Source organism: Gymnodraco acuticeps, unplaced genomic scaffold (assembly GCF_902827175.1).
Source record: "Gymnodraco acuticeps unplaced genomic scaffold, fGymAcu1.1, whole genome shotgun sequence".
Classification (NCBI taxonomy): domain Eukaryota; kingdom Metazoa; phylum Chordata; class Actinopteri; order Perciformes; family Bathydraconidae; genus Gymnodraco; species Gymnodraco acuticeps.
The window spans coordinates 863420-879904 of record NW_022992308.1 but is presented as its reverse complement, the minus strand read 5'-3'; the positions used below and the strand labels follow the sequence as shown (position 1 = coordinate 879904).

The 16485-nt window shown below is 39.5% G+C and overlaps 1 protein-coding gene across 4 annotated transcripts in view; it reads left to right on the top strand.

The window, feature by feature from the left end:
- Window positions 1-16485, top strand: part of enox2 (ecto-NOX disulfide-thiol exchanger 2) — a 209660-nt gene that overhangs the window by 114869 nt on the left and 78306 nt on the right. The window lies entirely within an intron of this gene.

Below are 16485 nucleotides of genomic sequence, written 5' to 3'. Positions count from 1 at the left end.
CTTTACAGTACCACTTTGTACATTGTGTACACTGGTTCTACACATGGGAAACCACCGGTGATATACTGTACACTTTTGGAAACAGGACATTCATTCTCTCTTGGAAATGGAAGACCTAATTATCTCAGCCTACAGTGATGTATTTGGACATAAAGTAGAATAATGAAGAAGTCAATAGTGACACTGTAGCTATGGGAAATCTAGACTGGCATCGCTAAAAAGAACTGCAAGGACCCAAGTGGAGCATGTCAATGACGTATATTGAATGATTTTTTTATTTATCACTGCAGTATATGTATTGTATGTATTTATATACATGCCAATGATACTGATCCAATGAGAAATGCAGATGGTGTTTGGCCTGACTACAGTTTGACAGACTGTATAGTGGGAGCAAGTCTCTGCTTTTTGATGTGTCCGTTCTTATTTATTGTTGAGGCCGCATGATGATGTTGGTATCAACAGCGGTGGCTTTGTTAACAACCTTTTTGGCGATACACTGCTTGGCCTGACTTCCCCCTGCTGTGATTGTATTATACGAATGGTTTTAATCTAAAGTCAGCACAGTGGTTGTTTAATTCCAAAGTGTGTTGTAATGGCATTGGACAGAACAATGTGAGCCATTTGTCAAAGCCACTGGGAGGGAAGCTGAAGTGTGTATCAACTTCACACCTTCTGTCTTTCACTTTACCTTATTGCACTGGGTCTTGTTTTGCTTTCAGGCATATGTATTCTCCTCTCTTCTTTTGCCAAATGTATTTGTGGTACCTTTTCTAGTTACCTAACCAGGTAAGTCCTATTGCATTTGGAATCTTCTCCTTCACCGAGATCTGACTAAGACTGGTATTAAATATTAAAACAATACAACTAACCAATCCAAGGATTAGTCATAATATAAAAAGATACAAAAAAACTATAATAAGTTAAGAACAAAGACAACTGACAATGGACAACATATATATGAAATTCATAAATTACTTTTGTTGACTTTTTTTAAACACAAAAGCTTTCCTTCCTATTTTTGTGGTAAAGAAAGCAGAGGTGTGTGATCCGTACAAATATTTACAAAATTAAAATGATTTTGCAGGCATATGATGGAAATCTGATTAAAATACAAGATGTCTCAGTCTCTGTGTGAGCAATGATGCGTGAACACACATGTTGAGCCTTGAGGCACACTGAATACAAAGATAGTCAAGGTCTGCCCTTGCTCCCACTCAAAGCCTTGGTATTGGGGGCGCAGCAGTCAACCCTTGCTGTGAATGTACTGCAGAAATGTGTACTATCACACCCCACAGAAAAAAAGCTCTTTGCTGTTCTGTTGTTATTTTATCAGCTCCGTAGAAAGAAGGGTTTACTAGGCATCAGAGGTTCTGCTCCATGTTGCTGCCACTGCAGGTACTGTATCTCTCATGTCTCCAGTCAACCATTCCGCCATTACAGAGAAGATGATCCATTGAAATAACTGCAATGACCTCCATTCTGAAAGCTTTACCAGAGAAAGCACTAGACCATGATTCATTCAATGCTCCATCACTCTGTGGAGATCTGCTAAAATCTTAAAACCAGGCCATACTGTTATTTGTCTCCATTTAGTTTCACGACCAATGATGCAATTGATGATGAAAGAAATGGCTCTTATACAGACACACAGCTATTGAAGTGACAGGAAAAGCATCACCTACAGTATTGCCATCTTTTTCTTGCCACCCTTTAAGAATGTTATCATGTTGCTACTATTTTGAATATTTCATACATTTCCCCCAACGTATATTTGATACAGTGATACAAGGAAGTACTTTTTATAAAAAAATGTGTTTCTAATAACTTTCTGGGATCTTGTTGGATTCATTTAGTTCAATGAACAAAAATGCAATCCTTTTGTAAACTTACCAGACTCAACTAGCTGTTTTATAACTTGCTTTTACCAACCTAGTCATCGTATCCACAATACTGATGACTGTCACCAATAGTAACCCCTACAATATATTTGCAATATGTAGGTATTTGGTCAAATATATTGTGATATTAGATGTTCTCCATATCGCCTAGGCGAGAAGTGAAGAAGCTGTGAAAAGGATAAACTAATCTCTATGTCGAACACTGTAATCCGTCTGAAAAGCATGACTTGTACAACAAAAATCTGATCTATTGTGTTCCACACTTCTGAGTTATCTTTGATTTAGTTTTTAATATCTTGTGTTAGCTTCTGTTTTCAGTCTGAACACCCACCTACATGGTGACAAGTGAATAATGAAAGAATGTATTTCAAGTCCTCTGCTGTCAAAAATGTACTAAAATATTGCATTTTTCAGGAAGTTTGAAGTCTCTCTGGGCTGCTTGCTCTTTCATAACCCTGCTGTACCTTCAGCCCTTCTTGTCACAACATTGTACTGGCAGTTATTACTGTGACAGAAGACTCACAGAAAGCTGCCTGGATGGAGAGGCATGGAAGGAGAAGAGCTCTGGCAAGTTCAGTGAGCTGTTGACATTTCCTCACAGCAACTCCCCTGGTTCTAATCGGCTAACGCTGATAAGATTCCCATGTTGTAATTGGCAGCTGCTGATAAGATGCTGTCAGCTGCATGGTGCTTTGACAACTGCTCAGGAGTGGGTGGGTGGACCGGGCTAAATTCAGGACCTCAAACTTGTTTTCCAGAGATACTATTCATATAAAGGATCAGCATACTGGCTATAGCTAACTTTAGACCAGAAACATGCTGCTCATTGTCCTAAATAATGCATTTCTTAGTCAGTTCCCTACTACAAATGATGAATTACTTGAAGGACAACATTTCTGTTTTCTGGGGTTGTTAAAATTGCCAATGCACTTTGTAGTGTATCTATTGTAACTAGATTGATACCCCTTGGTTATGGAGCTCAGTGGTATTTCCCAGCTAAGTAGGAGGTCTTTTTAAAGGCAACAATGGTGCTGATGACCCATATACGCCATTATATACAAATCCCCATGATGGACCCATTCTTTCATTATCTACCTATAGCTTCTTCCATGTAGTTCCTGGGGGCACAGGGCTTGTCGTGTCACAAAGATTAATTTTCCTGCCATACTCTAGTTCTCTACACAGAATGGTAAGCTGACTCTGCTAAATCCAAGCCACTTCTTTCAGTTGGAATATTTTCCAGTTGGTCATGTTTCAGGCCATACTCATAGATTTACCAGATGTTTTTGCTGCCAGAAGTAGCCTCAAGTCTCTTGGGCTTCTGTGGAACTGCTGATAAAGAGATTTGTGTGCTATTGTGTCTTTAGCCTAGATCTTTGTGTAATGAATACACTTGGAGACTCTACTTCTCTCTGTCTACAGGCCAGTTTCCTTATTGTCTGTATCATGCATTTATATGTTTTATTGATTTTGAGGAACTTATAATGTTTCTATTTTCATTGTATTTCACAAGAATCTTTGCCTGGTGGACAAACTGCTATAGTGTACAGTATGTGTTGATACACTGCAAGCACTTCTAATTGTGAATGTGGGTATGTTTGAACTCCAACTAAGGGAGTAAGGGAATATGTCTGGGGTCCTCCCAATCAAAATTAGGGTTGCTAATTATTTGCTTTAGCTTTCAGATAAATCTCTTTGTCTTCTTGGGTGGATGTTGTTTTTCAGTGCAATGGTAATTATTTCTCATTACATAAACTAAGTATAGATTCTGGGTGATTGGATATGAACTCACTAGCATAATTGATATCATATTGAGGTTGTTTTTTTATTTCTTAAGAATAGGGCCACTAATTATCTGGTTCGGGTTTCTAATTCAATCCTTCAATCCATCAATCAATCAGTCAATGTTTATTTATATAGCCCAATATCACAAATGTTACATTTGTCTCAGTGGTCTTCACAGTTTGTACAGAATATCAGTATGACAATACGACACCCTCTGTCCTTAGACCCTCACATCGTTCAAGGAAAAACCTCCAAAGAGACCCCACAGTTCAACGGGGGGAAATGGGAGAAACCTCAGGGAGAGCAACAGAGGAAGGATCCCTCTCCCAGGACGGACAGACGTGCAATAGATGCCGTGTGTAAATCGAAAAGATTATACATTTTACAACATAGGTAGACCAAATGTTTGGAAATGCATTTGTCTATAATAAGAAGATGAATCCATGAGGATGTCAACAATCCTGTTGGAGCCATCAGGGAAGTAGTATGATGAGAGTCAGGCAGGACCGCAGAGACAGGTTCAGCCACAACTCGAAGTCCAAGACTCAGGATCCAGGACCACAGCAACAGGCACAGCCACGACTCAGGATCCAGGGCTCACGATCCAGGACTCAGGACCACAGCAACAGGATCAGCCACGACTCAGGATCCCGGCGTAGATAGACACCAAAAATAAATTTGGGGGAAGCTGGGTTATTCGGAACATGAGAGTACACATGTACAGACAGAAGGAAGAAGTAAGATGTCCCCCGACAAACTAAGCCTAAAGCAGCAAAACTAGGGGCTGAATCTAATCAGCCCTAACTATAAGCTTTATCAAAAAGGAAGGTCTTAAGCGCACTCTTAAAAACGGATAGGCTGTCTGCCGCCCGAACACAAACTGGAAGCTGATTCCACAAAAGTGGAGCTTGATAAGAAAAGGCTCTGGCTCCCATTGTACTTTTAGAGACTCTAGGAACAACCAACAACCCTGCATTCTTGGAACGCAATGCCCTAGTTGGACAGTAGGGTATAATGAGTTCTTTAATGTAAGATGGCACCTGCCCATTAAGGGCTTTGTAGGTGAGAAGAAGAATTTTAAATTCTATCCTGTGTTCTATAGGGAGTGTAAGGCAGCCAGAACAGGAGTAATGTGGTCCCTTTTCCTAACTCTGGTTAGTACACGAGCTGCAGCATTTTGAATCAGCTGAAGCGACTTGACTGACTTATTGGTACACCCTGATAATAAAGAGTTACAATAATCCAGCCTTGAAGTAACAAATGCATGGACTAGTTTCTCTGCATCGTTTTGAGGCAAGATATGCCTGATTTTTGCAATGTTACGTAGATGAAAGTAGGCGGTCCTTGAGTTTGATTTTATGTGGGCGTTAAAGGATAAACCTGATAAAATATAACACCAAGATTCCTTACAGTCTCACTGGAGGCCAAATTAATGCCATCCAAATTAATGCCATCCATAGTTAGCATGTTAGCCTTTTATGATTGTAAGCTGGTTTTATTTGAGTTCTGGACTGTTGGTTGGACAAAATGAGCATTTCGGACTTGGTCAACAATTTGTATTAGCCAAGTGATTCATCAGATAATTAACAGGCAATGACACAAAATCTTAGTTGTAGCCCTCCATGTGGTAACATGTGGATGTACGTATGTTCACAATTTACTGAACGGCAAATTAGTTATTTTATGACGTTTTTGTTGTTCAACTCCTTTGAAGTTCAATGGAAGTTCGCTTTATTTTTAGGAGGCTGAATAGTAAAATAAACAGCAGTGTCTGTTATAGACTTGTTGTTTTACATTTTGCTTTAGGACTTTTCTAGCTGTTGATTAACCATGACCATCAAAGATGTTTTCTCTCCAAGCATGGCATAATATAACAAGCTACGAGGACTAACAGCACTGTTATTGCCTAAACCACAACACAAGTGACAGCTACACAGCTTTCTTCTGAGGCTTGGTCTTTTTTTCTGACAGTTTAAACTTCAAAGAGAAGAGAAAAACAGATTTAAAAAAGCTCTCCAGCCTGTTTTTCTCTTGAGGGTGTCAAGCTGTCCTTCGGGCATCAATAGACACATTCAATATGTACCTCTTGAACTAAACAAGAGTTTGGCTGTGTTGTTAAACGGCAAACTCCCTCGCACTGGACAAGCTGGCTGGATAATAGAGTCCAGGAAACACTGGAGAGCCTTCTCACCCCAAGTATTCTCTAATGTTCAAAGATTCAGTTTTAAATCTAAAACATAATTGTATATATGAATAATTATCTCTTAAAAACGTCTAACACCAGAAGGCCCCTTTGATAGGCATTGCCTGAGTTTTTCATTATCTGGTGTGTGCCATCATCTTTGTCCTAACCTACAGTCATCTGACGGGGATCTCCCTCTGGCTGCCTGCTAGATTTATTTTGATAAAAAAAAGTCCACACTGTACAGATAGATAGGTTATGCTTTCCTTTTCTTCTCCATATCCTCCAGAGAACAATGGAGGGCATTAGCACTGACAGCACTTAGGACAAAATTAATTAGGCCCTCAGAACATAATGGTCACTCTAGAGATTTCTGTCAGTGAATCTTCTGAGGAAAGACTGTGAATATGTCTATGACACTTTCTTTCTTCGAAAATGCTTCCCTTAGAAAAGAGTTTGCTCACACAGAAAAGACCAGGGTTAAGATATAAGGAATGCTTAATTCTTATAACTTCTTCCGACCCTAATCATACATTAGACGGAAATGAAGGGTTAACACAAGAAAGTATTTGTGCTGATGGAGTTCTCCCCAGGTCATGATTAAGCTCATTCATTGTGTTGATTACAGCCATTTCTAGTCTTGAAACCAGTTTGGATAGCATTGGTTAGAACTGATTAAAGGAATGGAGGCAGTTTCAAATCCTCAATCTTAACACGATGGAGGCTAAACAGTAAATCCTAGGACGCCAATCTCATGTCCCTGCTGTTTGTTTTTGAGAGCTCTAACCTCTCAGATTTTTGGACTGAGACAGCTTGCATGCTTGACATCACATGTGGGATCAATTATTTTGCACAGCTGTTCAGTTTCCCATCTGATTTAACCGGCTCTGAAGAATAGACCAAGTACATATTGGATCCGCTGCGTTGTTTTCCTCCTGAAGCTGGAGGCTTTCCTCATATCCTCCTGGTATCCAAGTCGCCATCTGATCCATCCTCACTTGGCAAGCAAAGCATTCACAATTTGTATTAATCCTCTGTCTTTGCTTTTGTTGCTTTGGCATCGTGTGTTGTTAATTAGTCTTTTTCAGATATATTTCGAGGGGACTGAGCCAACCGAGAAAGAACCAAATGACTTTTTGTTGCACGTAGTATTACAGATAGTAGTAGTAGTAGTAGTTATAGTCTATTGTAGTTATTAGTTGTTGACATAGGAAACATGTAATATAATGAGAAGGATGTGACAAATGCCTCTGGAAACATTTGAACCAAAACAAATATGTCGTTTCATTACCATTTTATCTTGCCATGGCATTTTATGTGTTTTTCTTCAAGCCTGATTACATAAGTGTTTGTATTATTTGTGTATTTAAAGATTGTATTTATCCTCTACTAACTGAATTGAAAATTAGACGAGATGCATCGGGGAAACCTGTCAAACCTCCTGTCATACCCGACGTGCTGAATATTAATCAAATGGGCTGTAAAAAAGAGTTAGACTTGTTTGGCTCAAATCGCATAAATGTCCATTCCTGTTAAGTGGACCCTGAGCTGCTCTTCAGTGATGCATCTTGTGCTTGTGTGTTTCTACTTTAAATAAGTGTGTCTGAGATAGTGGGTGAATGACACTAAGTGCACTAAATTATAGCAGTCTGTTCAGTGTTTGTTTTTGTTTCTGTTTTCTTCTCATCGCTGCCCATATTGCTTTACATCTGTCGCTTTAACCTTTAAGATGAACTCTTTAAATTAGTCTCCGTTGGTCTGTCAGTGAACCAGTGAATCTGTTAGAGAGCGGCACAATACTGTAGTGTGGAATTTTTTTCTCTGTTGTATTAAGGAATTCTCTGTTGAATTGTTATGTATTGTTGAAAATGAATAGATTTTTTGGCAACTTTCTGGAGTTCACGTTTTGATGTTGACTTCAGATGTTCTTCTTGTGACATCTGCTGTTTTTCCTGATGGTTATCTAGCTTTATCTGAGAATCATTTGATATGTTTGTCGCACACAGGAGCACCGCAGGAGAGCTGAATGTCATGCAAATTGCTTATGATAAACAACGTTTGAATGAAATGCATAATGGATGACGGAAAGTTAAACTAATATAGCATGTTTATGAACCTACCCGTCGTATTTCATTAACCTCCATGTTTATCTTAATTCTGTACCGTGACACTCCTCACTCCAGTTTGAAGTCTCAATAGATTAGCCCATGACATTTTTGCATGCTGTGAATTTATCACATTACAAACATAGGTCCTGCTCCCTGCTGCACTACTGCTGTAGATTTATTCACTTTGTGGAAACGCTGCAGGAACATTTCCCAATTACTTCTCATGAGGGACTCCGTCTCATTCTAATTAGAATTGTTACAAATGTTATTACTTTTCCAAATGTGTCACATCAAAGCAGAATTGTTCTACAGCGAATGGGTTTAAAACTAATATCCGACTATATGTGTTCGAATCAAAACGTTAAAAAAAGATTGAATTTGTTTTAAAGTATCGTCCATAAACAAAAATAACAGTGTGTAGTTAATTATTTATTGATAAAGTTAATGCAAAGGGCTGTGACATCACTTCAGTTCAACCGTAACCACATTTTTGTGTACTGTGTCTTTTTTTCAGTGGAAGAAATAAGAGAAAATAGAAGTATCAGATTTGAGTTGTAGCATCTGAGGTCTGACTGTTGGCACCATTTAGGAGCAGGTGATCTGTGACTGCTCTCGTGGGTCTTTGGCTCCCTGTGTCACCGCTGATGATCGTCACCAAAACCGAATGAAACACAGACAGACTTCAGGCCTGATGCCTGGTCAAAGGGAACAGCATCTAGTTACACAAGTTCTTCAGGAACTGTAGCAAACATGCAACGTTTTTGAAACCTTTTCGAGTTTACTTGGTTGCTTATTACATTGACTTTTAACTAAACAATCATAGGGTCTCTCTTAAAAATGTAAAGACCAAAATAGTTGCTTATTATTTTCCAAGTTGAGGCACAAATTCCAAACAATTGTTGTTCCAGCTTTTGAATTAAAAGGATTTGGTGCTTTTATGTTGTCTAATGTAATAATAAACAACATTTATTTAGTGTATACAACCATTTTCCTGCAAAACGAGACATTTGAAGACGTCACCTTGTGCTTTAGAAATGTGTAACAGAAACTATTTCTTTACATTGTTATGACCAAACCATTTATTAAGTTAGCAGTTGGCCAATTAAGTCAACAATAATAAATAAACAATATAAAGATACAAATATTTGTATTTGTAACCATTATGTCCTGTTCATATATTATCCTACTACATCTGTATCTGTATTGCTCTTGCTGCTAACGCTGTGGTTCTGTCCCACGCTCATGAGCTTCTCTCTGTGAAAGAACATTTCAGCTCTGTCTGTCATCCAAAAAAAGTAATAGGGTACTTTATTGATCCCTGGTTGCTTACACAGTGAATATACAGAGTCTATTAGACATCGTTAATTTGGTTGAAGCAGTTTATTTGCATGCACCCAACTATGTGTATCACATAAATTATTGGATTCAAAGCCTGGTCCCATCTCTCCCTTTTTTTTTACAACTCACATTAAATGATAAAATTGCCAATTACCTGCGTCTTTTTAGATTGTTGTTCTGGTAATGGAGTCAGTTGCTTGACATCTGTGCCACGCTGTATTAGATTGCATCCTCACAAATTAGTATTTACTGATGTGACAGCTTTGCCATTATAAAAATATTTTTAATTCATAGCCGCTCCTGCTGTCACTCATCAACACCTTTTACTACAGTGGAATAGTTGCCGACTTGCCGTGCATAATTTGCACATTAATGAGAAGCCGTTTCTCCTGCCCGGTAATGAAATACTGCTGGACTTTTTTCAATGGGTACAGTGAACATTTGAGATTGATGTTTTTAATTGAATGCACATTAAAAAACATTGCTAATGGCATGAAAGCATATTTTGCATCAAGCTTCATACAGTTTCATGTTTTACTTTAATGGTTCATCGCGCATGTTTGAGTTAATAAGCCGATAGGACGATAATCAGCTTCTCTAATTGGGCAAATCGTCAGTGCTGTCAGTGTGGACAGAAGGATGTCAGCAGCCGTCTCTGCAAACTTGTTCATTAAAGTAACTTCCTGTCTCTTAAAGCGCATAATTCTTACAGATTAGTAGCAGCTGTTTTGTAACATCATTAAGATCAATGCTACAATCAGTGAACTGCTGCATCCTGTTAGTCATGTAGTCATTTTCCTGATTGTAGATGTCAGTAATGTCTTAGTTAAGGATTTAGTTATAATGATTACGTAAAGAGATCTCACACTTTAATAATATGTAATGGGAAGTGTCACCTTACCTCATAGTGAACTGTACTTGTCACTATACCTGACACCTGTTATTATCATAATGATGATATTGTGGTGATCACTTATGAACACACTGACACATAATTCACACATGGAACTACAGTTGGGGGTTTTGTTTCGGCACGAACATATATGTCCGTGCGGAAACAATACCTCCAACTGTAACACATTACTCTAAGGATCGAGTTCAGACCAGACATATAGGCTGTCTTGAACACTATCATCAGAGTAACGTGATCTAATCAATAAATAAAGATTCAGCCGATAACACGAAAGCACATGGCTACTTAACATGCAGTTAGGCGTCATTTTACATGCTAAGTAGCAATGTGCTTTCTGGGGCTTAATCTTTATTGGTAAATCGATTTACCGATTTAACTGGTAAAAGTTCCTTCAAAATAAAAGTCCCGATCTTATTACTATCAAAATAAAAGTGCAAACCTAAAACTTTACCATAGGAAAATATTGGCATACAAATATAATCACTTCTCTAAAAGGTAACTAATTTTAAATATAGTTAGACATATTAAAGGTAATTTACAATAATAATAATAATAATGATATTAATATTAGTAATAAGCTTTATATTTGTATAGCACCTATTACAAGAATTGTAGCCAAACTCGCTTCACAGCAGTTCAATAGACAGATTAGTATAACATGACAGGATAAAAGCAATGTAGAGGAGCAGCTACATTTCAACACATATATCCAAAAAGATTAATACATGAAGACTTGTGACTCGGACTCGGACACAGGTAATGATGACTCGGACTCGACTCGGACACTCCTTGGGTGACTCGGACTTGGACTCGGACTCGAACACAGGTAATGATGACTCGGACTCGACTCGGACACTCCTTGGGTGACTCGGACTTGGACTCGGACTCGAACACAGGTAATGATGACTCGGACTTGACTCGGACACTCCTTGGGTGACTCGGACTTGACTAAGACTCTCCCTTGGTGACTCGGACTCGAAGAGTGGTGACTCGAGAGTGACTTGGACTCGTGAATTAGTGACTTGACTACAACACTGGGCTACTGTAATATGAGCTTTTATAGAAACTAAAACTTTCCCCATTGTGTCCATCCTGTGAGGAGGCTGCCCACAGGCTGCTCCAGAATACTGATTACTATGTAAACATGTTTTAAAGAAGTTAAAGACTCCTGCTCTGCCTCAGGAGTGGTAACACAAATTTAGCAAATTATTCTACAACATAACTGGAAGGACTTTCTTGGTTCGTAAGAAAATTGGTGAAGATATAAATGTATAAATGTCACCTCTCAACATATTATTTATTTATTCCGACCAATCAAAAAATTATAAATCTAAATGCTCGGAGCAGTGGAGGCAAACATTGGCAATGTGTTGTTGCCACCTCCAACCACCGTGGCACTTTGCTGGCAGTGGCGGAGCCAGGACATTTTCAGTGGGGTGGCCAGGATGGAACCAGTGATCATTTTGAGGTGGCATTGAAATCACTATTATATGAACATAAAAATACATCTCACTAGAAAATAAGGGGTTATTTAAGGCACCTACAACACACCTCTACAATATTTGGGATTAAGTGGTGGAGTATCTAACAATTTTTTTCGTATTCCTGCAGGCAAAGTATCAACGAAGCTTACATTATACAAATGTAATGCAATAGTAGAGACTGTTTAGCTTATGGTGATCAGCAGCCCTATGAGCTCATTCTCTGTGTATTCTCGTATCATCAGGAATACAGAGACACACACACATCATTTAAATAAGATTTTTTAAATTAAATGATAGGTTAAGAATAAACATCTTAAAGTAAATAACAATAAACAATAGCCCTTAACCCTGTAAGGCGGGCCCCGGTTGTAATTTTACAACATTACTTGAAACTATCCTTAAAAAAGTCAGTAAATGTTTTGCTTTTTTAAAAGACTACATTTACATAGTCAAAAGGTCCTTTTGTTCAGCCTCACAATGCTATTGGGTAGTAAATGTGTTATAGGTCCTGCCCTCTTGCCATACACGCCAGGGATTTTGGGCCCCATGGAAATATATCACATTGGGCCCCACCACCAGGCCCAGGCCACGCCAACCAAGCACAATTGCTGTAACCACACCTCCAGAACCCAACCGACTCATTTATGCTTTAAATAACTCTACCTGTACAGGCTTGCATCTATCTTGTAGTCCAATACTAACTGCACAATATTTATTGACACTGAGTTGTGAAAATATAACACAGGGCTGCTAAGTCTAGAGATGGATCTGTTGGTCCTGGCACCAGGGGGAGGGACAACTGATTTAGTATGAATAGCTGCTAAAAAATTTACCTGCATTTACTAAATGTCAGCTAAAAGAGGAGTGAAATTAAAAACCTGTATAGATATTAACAGTACTTAATGTCAGCTTAGTAAAACAAAAACATAACAATTATTATTTACAATGGACTATGCGTAGCTAACAGACACATTTCCACCACTCATAGGCCACACCCACCTTTTCTTTGAAAAACTGGGTGCCCTTTAGTTCCTCTCTCTTGTCTTTCTCTCCTTTATTTTCTCTTTTGAAAGCCTGACTTTGTTAGTCGTTGAGACATGGTTCACAAGTAAGTGCTAGCATCCCTCCTCACATGCTCTCACTCTCTGCTAGAAAGTGCCGGCGGTGCTGCACCGCATTTGGAGACAGGACCAAACCATTACATGTAAATAGAAGGGCGTGTACAGAGGCTTTGGATAATTAACTTTTGGAAAAAAATAAGTTAAATGAATTGTAAGTTTAGTGAGTACATTAACAATATAACGTCCTATTAATGTCAATTATTTATGAATGATTGTTATGACCGGCCCGTTGGCCACAACAGAAAAACCAGGAGAGACGCTCAAAGTTTCCAATAATCTCCGCACTTTATTCGGCAACACCAAAAAACATCAGCGGGTGGACGAGGGGAAAGGATCATGGTCAGTTCCTCCGCAGCAGGCTTGGAGAGAGTCATGACGGGGCTGTGACTCCGGGCAGCTGGGCTTAAGTAGCACCCCCGGCCAGGTGTCCCCGATCACGCTGATTGGCCTCTTCAGCTCCACCCCATCGCAGGACCTGCAACACTCACACACACTCACACACACTCACAGGCCCCAGGCTCTGGGGCCGTCACAATGATGAAAGGTTACTTAAACATTTTTTTCTTAATGTTCTAAAATAGTTTGGGCCCCCGTGGTAGGGGGTGGCCGTGGCCACTCCCAGCCACCCCCCAGCTCTGCCACTCTTTGCTGGATACACTTCATCCTCACTATGCAGCAACCATCACAAATGTTGCATTTCTGAACGCTCACTGTTCACTGCTCACTGCTCACTGTGGCAGGTAGTATTCATTGATTCCTTCACCAAACACCAGTTTTACAGACGTGACATTTCATAGTCATGCCCTGTTTGTTGCATTATAGATTCCACAGACAGTCCCATATCATATTATTTAGAGTACTTTGATAGTATTGATGTGCTGAGGTTACAGAGCTGTTTGAGATACCGGTTCTTTTTCTCTTTCATGCGCTTTTATCCCTCGCTCTCTCCCCACCCCCGGATATCGGAGTAATCTGTTCTTGTCTGTAACCTCTCTCAGCCCGATAAGAGAGAGTCATGCTCCTGTCCAGGAACGGATGTTCCTCCTTCACAACACTGACACAAACACAAGTGCCTGTGCTCCATTTGTATAGAAATAGCTCCTGATAAAGCAGTAGAATTTGAGGTTGTGTACTATAACTATCTGAAAAGGAAAGACTTCAGTAAGATAGTCAGATAAAGACTGTTGTCCACTGTGCATATCTTTTTTATTTTTCTCTTTCCTTACATGTAAAATATTATAAATTCCTCAATAATAAAAGCATTTGCCATATCCCAGGGGCTCTGCAGCTTTAGATGTGCACCAGTGTTGCAATAGTCTTTGCTTCATCACAAAGAGGTATTCTGGCAATATGTTTTTTAAGAGGCCTCTTCTGCTTTTTTTGCAAGCCAAGCGCTTAATCTAATCCAGGGAATTGTAATCAAGCATTTAGTTGTAGTTGCTGAATAACGATTGTTGGAGTTATGACAAAGCAGCTTTAAGTTATTAGTGTATTATTCCAGCTGCATTATTTAATCCCTCGGAATGTGGGTGCTTTGTTGGGATGAATGCATATGAGAGGGAATCTCAGCAGGTTTAATGAAGACGTTGTAACAGCAAGAGCAGCTTTTGTTGAACTCTGGATTCTGCAGCAGTGGGCCACGGGCATGTTCACAGATAAAAGAAAAGCTACATTAATGTATCTCAGAGCTAGAATTAAGATATTTAAATATAATTATATTTTCACACATAGGCCAACACATGATCAGGACTATTCACTGCAGTGTAGCACAAAATATAAATGGGAAAATTAACTGTCAATGGGAAGCAGATGCAATGTGTCCACAGCATTGCTAACCCACGCTAGTTGATTGTTGTTGATTGGTTTTAAGGTGATTGGCAGTTTGATGAGGTTTCTTTTTGCGACCGTTCTGCTTTTCATTGATCAGGTAAAGACTGACATGTCGTCTTCGGATCTAAATGAATGTGCTGGAATGGATGTATTAATCAAGTGGGACAGGTAAAGACGTTAATTGATCATATTCACATGAGGGTTCCTGCAGATCAGAAGAGAGTGTTAATGAATACTCTCAATCCTATGGAGGATGTGGAGGATTTGGTTCCCTTTGACTCACAGGACTTAATCATGAGTTTCACAAGTGGTCGCATTTTTATTAGCGTGAGCACATGATTGGACTATAATCTGGTTTAGATATGCATTACTCTTTTAGTGTTTTGTCAGAGTTGGGAGTTTCAGTCACCTCGGCTGTAGATTGGGTTCAGGTTAGTTTTTCCAATCCAATTTGGGGGACAGTGATTTGATTTGACAACCTCCGCTGCCACCACCTCGCTAAAGCACTGGTTACCTGTAGACACACACAATCAACATACATCCATTCCCAACCATCATAGGGCAATGTGTTTATTTTCAAAGCAGTCTTGTGTTTGCATGAATCTCTTTTTCAGCAGGTCTTCAGGTACTTAGTAAAATAATCACATTTTCAAGGGTGCATAAAAAAAGTTTGAATAAGGTACAGCCCTGTTCAAATTCCCTGAGCAGGAACATCCTGAGGTCTCTCACCCTGTTTTGGACGGTAATAGAAACACTTCTGTAACAGTTCAAAGCCATTTATTTTTCTTTAGTTGTAGTAATGACATTAGAGGCAGCCATTCAATCAATCAATCAATGTTTATGTATATAGCCCAATATCACAAATGTTACATTTGTCTCAGTGGACTTCACAATTTGTACAAAAATATCAGTATGACAATACGACACCCTCTGTCCTTAGACCCTCACATCGTACAAGGAAAAACTTCCGAAGAAAACCCACAGTTTTAAAGGGAAAAAATGGGAGAAACCTCAGGGAGAGCAACAGAGGAGGGATCCCTCTCCCAGGACGGACAGACGTGCAATAGATGCCGTGTGTAAATTGAAAAGATAATACATTTGCAACATAGGTAGTCCAAATGTTTGGAAATGCATGTGTGTATAATAGGAAGATGAATCCACGAGGATATCCATCCAGGACCTATGATCCAGGACCACAGCCACGACTCAAGATCCAGGGCTCGCGATGCAGGACACAGGACCGCAGGATCATCCATGACTCCGGATCCCGGCGTATATAGACACCAAAAAGAAAGAAATTTGGGGAAGCTGGGTTAATCGGAACATGAGAGTACATAGACAGAGACAGAGAGAAAGAAGAAGTAAGATGTCCCCCGACAAACTAAGCCTATATCAGCAAAACTAGGGGCTGAATCTAATCAGCCCTAACTATAAGCTTTATCAAAAAGGAAGGTCTTAAGCGCACTCTTAAAAACGGATAGGCTGTCTGCCGCCCGAACACAAACTGGAAGCTGATTCCACAAATGTGGAGCTTGATAAGAAAAGGCTCTGGCTCCCATTGTACTTTTAGAGACTCTAGGAACAACCAACAACCCTGCATTCTTGGAACGCAATGCCCTAGTAGGACAGTAGGGTATAATGAGTTATTTGAGGTAAGATGGCGCCTGCCCATTAAGGGCTTTGTAGGCGAGAAGAAGAATTTTAAATTCTATCCTGTGTTCTATAGGGAGCCAGTGTAAGGCAGCCAGAACAGGAGTAATGTGGTCCCTTTTCCTAACTCCAGTTAGTACACGAGCTGCAGCATTTTTGAATCAGCTGAAGCG